The sequence below is a fragment of the Asparagus officinalis genome, chromosome 7 (assembly GCF_001876935.1).
Source record: "Asparagus officinalis chromosome 7, Aspof.V1, whole genome shotgun sequence".
NCBI lineage: Eukaryota > Viridiplantae > Streptophyta > Magnoliopsida > Asparagales > Asparagaceae > Asparagus > Asparagus officinalis.
The window spans coordinates 42,591,553-42,600,278 of NC_033800.1; the positions used below are offsets into that span (position 1 = coordinate 42,591,553).

Below are 8,726 nucleotides of genomic sequence, written 5' to 3' on the forward strand. Positions count from 1 at the left end.
AACACCATGGCCTCTGCTAAAGAAGCAGCAGCTGAAGTCGGAGCCTCTGCCAAGGCCAGAGAAGACCAAGGCCTTTATTCAGTAGAAGGTTATTTTTGAAACGGAGCTGAAGGTTATTTTTGAAACGGAGCTTTCAGTTTTTACTTTTTTTCTGTTAAATAGGTTTTTATGTAATTATACTTTTGAACAAAATACTCTATTATTCAATATTTATCTACTTTATTCAACATACACAGTAGTGTAGATGTTCCGATCTCATCTCAATCAAGACTTTTTATAATCCAATCTTAGGCATCTTGTTGTTATTTTGTTTGGCCCAAGCTTTGGCCCGTTTCCAAATAGCCCAGTTCCCCAAGATATTTGCCCCAAACCCAAACTCTCTCCCTAGCCGATGAAAACAAAAACCCTAGGACAGCCGCCCCTATCTTTGTGCTGCCGCTGCTTGGAGTCTCATCCTTCGATGCCCTAGCCTATCTGTAGGTCGGCTTCCTTGCGTTTTCTTCCCTAGCCCATCTCTTCCTGTCGGATGAACCCATGATAAATAGAGAGAGAGTTGAGGGAGAAGAACGAGGAGTGAAAAGAAAAAGTCTGTGTGACTGAGAACAAAAGAAGACCAGAGAGAGCTTTGTGCTCTGTAGCTTTGTGCGATCCTCTCCCTTACCCGAGCTCTATGCTCTCACCCCCTTTGTGCGATCCCCTTTCATCTTTGTGAGTGACGGGTAGAGAATATCAGTGAGCTTCCCTTTGGCTTCTTGGTGGTGCACTGTGAGTGAAGAACAGGACTAATTTCGGCAGGTTTCTGAGCCAAACGACAACGCAGATCCTCAACAGTGGTATCAGAGCTTGGTGGAGTCGTCACCGCCGCCGAACAACCACCGGACCACCGCGAGGACGTGGGTAAGGTCGAAACACTCTACAGTGGGTTTTGCTCAGGTAAACTCTGGCCTTTGTTGAAAATTACAGTAAATTGGTATCTCTTGCCTTGTTGGAATATTTTTCAGAAACTAAAATTGGTTCGTGCGAAAGGATCGCCGCTGGTCGCTGCCGCTGGACACCGTCGGACCGCCGCCGGACCACCGCGTGGGCGTGGGTAAGGTCGAGACCCTCTCCTAGGGTTTCGCTCTGGTATATCATCGGAAAACCCAACTGTTACCTTTTTTTTCTTTTTCCTTCGAAATCTGTTTTCGCTCAGGAGAATTGACAGAAAAAAAAAAACTCTTGCCTGTGTTTTCTTTCCGCTGCAGTTAAGCTCTGACCTTGTTGAAAATTTACAGTAAAAAATTCTGTATTTTTCCCGGCTATAGTTGCATTTTTATTTTTCTTGGAAAGTAGTTTCTGTTATTGTTTGTGCTCGTGTGAAAGACCAAAGAGAGTGAAACAAGAACTCTGTGTTCATCGTTCTTCTCATTTGTTCGTGCTAGTTGCTTCACACGTTTTGAGCCGGATAATTACCGAAATCAGATTTGTTCATTTTTTAGTTGCTGTTTGTTTTTTCTGTGTGAAAAATGTCTGCTGCTAATCAATATAGTATGATCCAATATGGTATGGCTCCGTTCAACGGAAAATCTGATTTTAACATTTGGAAACAAAAAATAAAATGCATCTTAATTCAACAAAAATCTGTTAGGGCTGTTGGTCAGACTTATTTAACTTCTGACACTGAAAATAAACGGGCGGAAATGAACGAAAATGCTTGTTCCACAATTTATTTGAACTTATCTGACTCTGTGATTAGAAAAGTTGGAATTTTGGAATCTGCTAAAACCCTTTGGGATAAACTTGAAGAACTCTATACTGAAACCTCTTTGCCCAGTAAAATGTTTTTGCTTGAAAAATTTTTCAAATTTAGATTGGATATGTCTAAGGATATTGAGGAGAACCTAGATATTTTCACAAAACTTATTTCAGATATTAAGTTAACTGGTGATAAACATATAGACGACTATACTCCTATTGCTCTTCTAAATGCTATTCCTGACTCATATAGTGATGTGAAATCTGCTATTAAGTATGGTAGAGATGAGGTTATCCTTGACATTGTGGTCAATGGTCTTAAGAGTAAGGAATTAGATTTAAAACATTCTGGGAAAAATAAAAATTCTGATGAGGTTATGCATGTGAGGGGTAGGCCTCAGAATAGGTCTAATAACCAAAAGAATGCTAGTAATGGGGAATCAAGTAGGAAACAATTCGAAAATGGAATGGGTAGATCTAAAGTTAGAAAATGTTATAACTGTCATGAAAACGGTCACTTTATTAGAGATTGTCCTAAACCTAGGAAAAATCAACAAAATGATCAGACTAATATGGCTGTCTATGAGGACGAAATAAGTGAAATTTTCATGATTTATAATCTGTGTGATTATGCATATCTGAACTCTGTGTTATCTGATTCTTTGTGCCAATCAAATTGGTTGGTAGACTCTGGTTGTACTTTTCATATGACTCCATTTAAAAATATGTTTTCAAACTACAAGAAAATAGAGAATGGCTTTGTGTCAATGGCAAATGAAAAGAAATGTAATGTTTTAGGAACTGGTGATGTATGCCTTAGGTTTTCTTCTGGTTCTGTGTTTACTTTGAAGGATGTTAGGCATGTTCCTGATTTATGTTATAACTTGATTTCTTGTGCATCTCTAGAAAATGATGGTTTGGAGGGAAAATGGGGTAAAGGGGTTATGAAAATTCTAAAAGGGTCTCTTGTTATGTTTTCTGCTGAAAAACAAAATAACTTGTATGTTTGTCATGCTGAACCTGTGCTTGATTCTGTTAACTCTGTGATAAGAAGAGATGTTGTTTATGAATTTCCTTGTTTACCTTTACCTGTCCCTATTTCTGAAAATGATGCTCCAAATGAGGTGGAGCAAATGCCTATTATTAATCAACATGAATCACATCCTGATGAAATAATTATTGAAAATCAAGATGATGTTATTCCTAATGAGGTGGAGCATGATATGCATGAGATAGATAGCATGCATGATTTGAATGATTTTTTCCTTTGAACTCGATGACCGTTTGGTAGAGTTCGGTCCTTTGTGGACTTGGCATGCTTTGTGTGTTGCCTTTGTAGCCTATTAACATGCTTTGTGTTTTTTTGCTTTGTGCTTGGGTAATTTTCTCCCCTTGCTTTGTGGCCTATTAACGTGCTTTGTGCTTGTTAGTAGCTTTGTGATTTTTCCCTTTGAACTCGATGACCGTTTGGTAGAGTTCGGTCCTTTGTGGACTTGGTATGCTTGGTGATCTTACACCGATCTTTGTGATCTGAGTTTACTTTGTGTATTCTCTTTCATTGCTTGTATCTTCTTTGTGATCATACAAGTAATAATTTGGCGATGATGAGTCCTGCAGTTTCGTGTTTTTGCTCTGTGCACTACCTTGGGCCAAAGGTGGAGATTGTTGTTATTTTGTTTGGCCCAAGCTTTGGCCCGTTTCCAAATAGCCCAGTTCCCCAAGATATTTTCCCCAAACCCAAACTCTCTCCCTAGCCGATGAAAACAAAAACCCTAGGACAGCCGCCCCTATCTTTGTGCTACCGCTGCTTGGAGTCCCATCCTTCGATGCCCTAGCCTATCTGTAGGTCGGCTTCCTTTCGTTTTCTTCCCTAGCCCATCTCTTCCTGTCGGATGACCCCATGATAAAGAGAGAGAGAGTTGAGGGAGAAGAACGGAGAGTGAAAAGAAAAAGTCTGTGTGACTGAGAACAAAAGAAGACCAGAGAGAGCTTTGTGCTCTGTAGCTTTGTGCGATCCTCTCCCTTACCCGAGCTCTATGCTCTCACCCCCTTTGTGCGATCCCCTTTCATCTTTGTGAGTGACGGGTAGAGAATATCAGTGAGCTTCCCTTTGGCTTCTTGGTGGTGCACTGTGAGTGAAGAACAGGACTGGTTGAGTAGGCTTCTCAGCCAAACCGGAAACGACAACGAAGATCCCCAACAAAGAGGATGCAATTAAATCATCAGCATGTAATTAATATGGTTAGATAAACTTCAGCTTAATTTAAATATTATTTCATATTTTTCATTTTAGTCATTTCTTGGCATCATCTGTTTGCCAATTGAATTGATTTATAGTTCCTTTCTTAACTCATTGCTTTAGCCTGAAACTTCATATTGAGAGAAAATTTATTAAAGTTATCTTATTTCACTTTGTCAAGAGATCTATGATCAAGCAGTAGAAGTCCATAAAATAATACTCAATTAAGTTACCTAAGTAACACTTTCCTATCAAAATTTGTAGAGGTAATTAAGTATGTATCAGGCATAATGCATTGTAGCCTTCACAACTTCCTATCCATACAAATAAACAAGGATTGGATATCATCATGAACATGATTATAGATCCCGCGGCGAAAAGAACATTCATCAACCTTCACCGCTACGTCATTTAAATTCAAAAATTGAGTATGAAGGAGGATGCGCGCGGTAAAATAGATTTAGGATGAGATCCGTGCAACAGAAAGACAAACTAACGGAACTAAAGATTATTTGTATCTGTTATTGCGTGTGGCCCATGCTCTTGTACACGGTACAAAAGAGCTCCATGCTTTTGTACACAGGACTCAAGCCCATGCCCTTTCTTTGTACACAGGACACAAGCTCATGCCCTTGTACCTGTGCCCTTCCTCCAGCCGGTTCACACCCAATATCTCTTCTTGCCTATAAATAGAGAGGTAGGGAGAAGAGGAAGGCGTGGGGAAAAAATACTAAGTGGGTAATTATTGAGTGTGAGTAACTTGAGAGGAAAAGAGAGTGTGAGTTGAGATAGAACTTGTAATAAGTTAGGTATTCTCCTCATAGTAAAAACCTCCTCCCGTGGACGTAGGCTAATTTGCCGAACCACATAAATCTCGTGTTTGTATTGTCTTAACTGTAAGTTGTCATTGCTTGTAGGTTCCCTCGACATTTCAGTCCTAGAACCGATGAGAGAAAAAATGTATATTTTACTTTGATGAAATATATCACTTTTGATTCTTGTTTCCTTTGAGAAATAAGAATTTCACTAATGCCCTAGCCTATCTGTAGGTCGGCTTCCTTTCGTTTTCTTCCCTAGCCCATCTCTTCCTGTCGGATGGCCCCATGATAAAGAGAGAGAGAGTTGAGGGAGAAGAACGGAGAGTGAAAAGAAAAAGTCTGTGTGACTGAGAGCAAAAGAAGACCAGAGAGAGCTTTGTGCTCTGTAGCTTTGTGCGATCCTCTCCTTACCCGAGCTCTGTGCTCTCACCCCCTTTGTGCGATCCCCTTTCATCTTTGTGAGTGACGGGTAGACCTTACCCGAGCTCTGTGCTCTCACCCCCTTTGTGCGATCCCCTTTCATCTTTGTGAGTGACGGGTAGAGAATATCAGTGAGCTCTCCCCTTTGAGTTCTTGGTGGTGCACTGTGAGTGAAGAACAGGACTGATTTCGGCAGGTTTCTGAGCCAAACGACAACGCAGATCCTCAACACATCTATCACTTTCATTCAATAGTAAAGGGCCTAAAGGCTTATATGAGGAAATTTAATAGGATTAAGGTAATTAACTTCTAAACCAATAGAGAATAAGTTTAGATGCTATTCCCTGCAAGTTTGTTACTGTACAAATTTATATCTTAGACTATAATTGTAAATATTAGACTGTAAATTTCACATTTTGAGTTTTCTAATAGAAGGCAAGAAGATGATAGCTCAGCACTAAGCAGAGAAAGAAATGGCAGAACAAAAGTAAGAAAAGAAAAATGCAAGAAGCAGTTATTAACAAGAGAGAAGCCAAACAGATATCAACAAAAGAGAAGCCAAGGAACAAATCTGCACTGGCCACACCTCCAGAAAAATGCCGGTCTCAGCACATTCGGCCACCAAAACCAAACAGCCGCATCACCAGTACCAGGCCAGGGTCACGTGACAGAAGGCAAACTTGAGTCATACCCCATTGCCATGGAAACTGGCAGGGCTCAGCCATCAGCATCACATTGTGTGGAACTGGTGGACACGGAGGTCGATATGCTTCAATATGATTTGATTGTTTTTTTTTAAGTTTCTTTATCTCTAAGAAGTTGGACTTGCTGTGACTTTGCATAGTACGTTGAGATTATGTTGTTTTAGTGTTGTAAATGTAAACATTTATTATACCCTTGTAACACTTCTGGAAATTATTGAAAGATTATGTGCTGCGATGTGCAACTTCCTCATTGTCTCTTCTCGTTTTTTTTCATTTTAGTGTTCTATGAGTCAATTGTTTGAATCTCAAAATGTCCTCATACCTTAAAAAATCAAAGGAGAGGCCTCACACTTGGAAAAAAATATTGTAAAAGTCTTCCTCTTGAGAAATCAAGAAACATCGATGGAAATATCCTCATACTTGAAAAACTAAAACAACATCCAACAGACCATCTGTTCTCCTGACAATTCAACTACGCCACTTTTCCATGTACTGTCTCATGCACGCATCGCATCCACCAGAATGCTAAGTAATTAAACAAAGTCAAAATAAGATATAGAGTTTTAACTCTAATCACTGACAAAAGTGTGTCTAGATACCTTGAAAAAATATGGAGGGCTTAGTCTAGAATGCTCCCATTTGAATGAAGCATCAGATTAACAAATAATATCAAATAGCAAAGTGTGAATAAATCACTCAGCAATGTGACCAGCAAAATGATAAACTATCTAAAAAATCAAGGCACAAAGTAACTAAAAGGCAACGCCAAATTGGCAACCACCTGATAGGCGCTGCTTAAAGCTGTGGGGCCATAAACACCAGCATAAGGCCCGCCGTACTGAGTCCCCTGTGCAGAATGAGCTCTATATCCACTAAGGTCCGCTTCTTGTGTAGCACACATCATCGACTGCCGAGATGCCACAGCATGCTGAGCTCCCGCATCACCAGCTCATTGCTTCAAACACCACTGCATTTCAATTTAAAAAATCAGATGGATTTGAGAAAGCACAAACCTGAAGAAAACAAAAATCATAGAAGATGTATATGCTTACAATTTAACCAAATGTCTGCTGTCCAGAATATGGCTGTGGCCCATATGCACCACTTCCCTTTTAAGGGTACATACTTTTTTATGTTCCATGAAGGAAGTAAATCCTCCCACATTGGGTGAAATAACAATATATCAAATTACAGAAAATTTCTACCCTGAAGTGATCATCATTTGCAAGAAGAAAAAATTACGTACAAGGATCTAATTGATCTCTTTAGCTGACAAGAAAAGGACATGCATTCTTGTGATTGAACGACTGAACCCTAATCTGCTATTAATTCTTGAATAACAATATTATTTGTTATGTACGAATAATTCATTCACGAAAACAAAATTACATGAAACTTTAAAAGATTTTTACAGTAAACAGGGCAAAGTTTTGCTAATCCGATGAGAACAAAATGAATACTCAATTGATGAAACCTAAATAGAACGATATGAAAGAGAGACCAAACCTCAAATGCTCCAAATTACAAATTGAGAAGAGAATGATGGGGAAAAGAGAAGATTTTAGAATCGAGCTCGAGCCTGGGGCTTCTGGATAGGATGATGGGCCACGTCGTCGAATGGGGCCAGCATCCGGCCTCCCTCAAATCGGTTTATTTGGGGGTTACTCGTTGTACATTTTTATACTATAACTAGTACGGTGCACGTGCTTTGCACGTGTATCTATTTTTCATATTTTAATTTAAAAGTAAATATTAAATTATAAATTCCTTGAAAATATATTTAATGTAAAACTCTATTTTTTTCGTATTCAAAATAATTTTGTGAGATTTAGAGGGCTAACCATTGTTTTGAAACTAAACCTGTTCTCTTCTTTCTTTTATTTACTGCAGTTACTGCTCTTTGGCTGCAAGAATTAATGATATTGAATATAATGTTATGTGCGTTAAAATTAAACTTTTACAAATCTTTCATGAGGTTGTTATGATATAATCATCCTATTTTATTTTTTTTAATCATTTCTTTCTCAAAAAGAGAAAAAGATTACACACGAATAAAGAATACATTGATTAATGATATTGAATATCATTTCTTTCTCAAAAAGAGAAAAAGATTACACACGAATAAAGAATACATTGATTAATGATATTGAATATAATGTTATGTATATAAAATCCACATTATTACACACGAATAAAGAATACATTGATTAATGATATTGAATATAATGTTATGTATATAAAATCCACATTTATTACTAATTCTTAATCTTGTTTTCCCTCTTCTCTCTAAGAGTCTTAAAAGAAATCAAAGAGAAGATGCTTTTTGTTTTTTGTGTATGTCTAAAATATTGTATAAAGAATGAGATCTTTTACATGCAATTTTTTTATAATTTCATAAGAATTTAGAAAATAAATTGAATTAAATTAATTTTAATTCAAATATTAAGAAATAAAGAATAACAAAAGCAAGTTAGATAAAATCCGAAAGAAATATACTCACATGCATTACTCGATCTCACGAGGTGCATAATAGCATTTGGAACTATTTATTTAGGTCATCAAACTATCAATTCAAGTATTAAGACATCGCAGTTCTAACATTTGGGAGAATAATAAAATTTCCTGATGTTAGGATTTATAGATGCAATATATACAAATTTCATTGAACTAAAAGCATATTACAATTTTCATTTCTTTCAATCTCATATAAACCCTTTTTTTCTTCATATTCTCAATCTTGGGCCAAGTATTAGACCTTAATTAACTTCTTATTACAATTCAAAAATGAACAACAACAAATTATCATTAACC

General features: G+C 37.6%; 1 protein-coding gene across 6 annotated transcripts in view; it reads right to left on the minus strand.

Annotated features, from left to right (window-relative positions):
- LOC109848437 overlaps positions 1 to 7,549 on the minus strand; it is a 21,761-nt gene extending 14,212 nt beyond the window's left edge. For 4 of the 6 annotated variants that reach the window (XM_020417924.1, XM_020417925.1, XM_020417923.1 and 1 more), the window contains exon 1: positions 6,697 to 7,549. The gene's annotated coding sequence lies outside the window, so the exon portion shown is untranslated. The remainder of the gene's footprint in view (positions 1 to 6,696) is intronic. The other 2 variants (XM_020417922.1, XM_020417921.1) reach the window with 2 other exon arrangements.